The sequence below is a fragment of the Pseudophryne corroboree genome, unplaced genomic scaffold, assembly GCF_028390025.1.
Source record: "Pseudophryne corroboree isolate aPseCor3 unplaced genomic scaffold, aPseCor3.hap2 scaffold_1664, whole genome shotgun sequence".
In the NCBI taxonomy this organism is placed as follows: Eukaryota; Metazoa; Chordata; class Amphibia; order Anura; family Myobatrachidae; genus Pseudophryne; species Pseudophryne corroboree.
The window spans coordinates 59,909-61,943 of NW_026968300.1; positions in this window are offsets into that span (position 1 = coordinate 59,909).

Below are 2,035 nucleotides of genomic sequence, written 5' to 3' on the forward strand. Positions count from 1 at the left end.
CATTATGCATAAGGATGCTACTACTACTGGGGGTGCATTATGTATAAGGATGCTACTACTACTGGGGGTGCATAATGTATAAGGATGCTACTACTACTGGGGGTGCATAATGTATAAGGATGCTACTACTACTGGGGGTGCATTATGCATAAGGATGCTACTACTACTGGGGGCATTATGCATAAGGATGCTACTACTACTGGGGGCATTATGTATAAGGATGCTACTACTACTACTGGGTGTAGCATTATGTATAAGGATGCTACTACTACTGGGGGTGCATTATGTATAAGGACGCTACTACTACTGGGGGTGCATTATGCATAAGGATGCTACTACTACTGGGTGGAGCATTATGTATAAGGATGCTACTACTACTGGGGGTGCATTATGTATTAGGACACTACTACTACTGGGGGTGCATTATGTATAAGGACGCTACTACTACTGGGGGGGCATTATGTATAAGGATGCTACGACTACTGGGGGGCATTATGTATAAGGACGCTACTACTATTACTGGGGGGCATTATGTATAAGGATGTTACTACTACTGGGGGGGCATTATGTATAAGGATGCTACTACTACTGGGTGGAGCATTATGTATAAGGATGCTACTACTACTGGGGGTGCATTATGTATAAGGATGCTACTACTACTGGGGGTGCATTATGTTTAAGGATGATACTACTACTGGGGGTGCATTATGTATAAGGACGCTACTACTACTGGGGGGGCATTATGTATAAGGACGCTACTACTACTGGGTGGAGCATTATGTATAAGGATGCTACTACTACTGGGGGTGCATTATGTATAAGGACGCTACTACTACTGGGGGTGCATTATGCATAAGGATGCTACTACTACTGGGGGGGCATTATGTATAAGGACGCTACTACTACTGGGGGCATTATGTATAAGGACGCTACTACTACTGGGGGTGCACTACGTATAAGGACGCTACTAAGAGACTTGAGTCCAGTTGGAGAAAGAGATCTATATAAATAAAATTATTATTATTATTACTACTGGGGGCATTATGTATAAGGACGCTATTACTACAGGGGGCATTATGTATAAGGATGCTACTACTACTGGGGGGGCATTATGTATAAGGATGCTACTACTACTGGGGGGGGGGCATTATGTATAAGGACGCTACTACTACTGGGGGGGGCATTATGTATAAGGATGCTACTACTAATGGGGGGGCATTATGTATATGGACGCTACTACTACTGGGGGGGCATTATGTATAAGGATGCTACTATTACTGGGGGGGCATTATGTATAAGGATGCTACTATTACTGGGGGGCTTTATGTATAAGGATGCTACTACTAGTGGGGGGGCATTATGTATAAGGATGCTACTACTACTGGGGAAGCATTATGTATAAGGATGCTACAACCACTGGGGGGGCATTATGTATAAGGATGCTACTACTACTGGGGGGGCATTATGTATAAGGACGCTACTACTACTGGGGGGGCATTATGTATAAGGATGCTACTATTACTGGGGGGGCATTATGTATAAGGATGCTACTATTACTGGGGGGCTTTATGTATAAGGATGCTCCTACTAGTGGGGGGGGAGCATTATGTATAAGGATGCTACTATTACTGGGGGGGCATTATGTATAAGGATGCTACTATTACTGGGGGGGCATTATGTATAAGGATGCTACTATTACTGGGGGGCTTTATGTATAAGGATGCTACTACTAGTGGGGGGGAGCATTTTGTATAAGGATGCTACTATTACTGGGGGGGGGCATTATGTATAAGGATGCTACTATTACTGGGGGGCTTTATGTATAAGGATGCTACTACTAGTGGGGGGGGAGCATTATGTATAAGGATGCTACTATTACTGGGGGGGCATTATGTATAAGGATGCTACTATTACTGGGGGGGCATTATGTATAAGGATGCTACTATTACTGGGGGGCTTTATGTATAAGGATGCTACTACTAGTGGGGGGGGAGCATTATGTATAAGGATGCTACTACTACTGGGGGGGCATTAT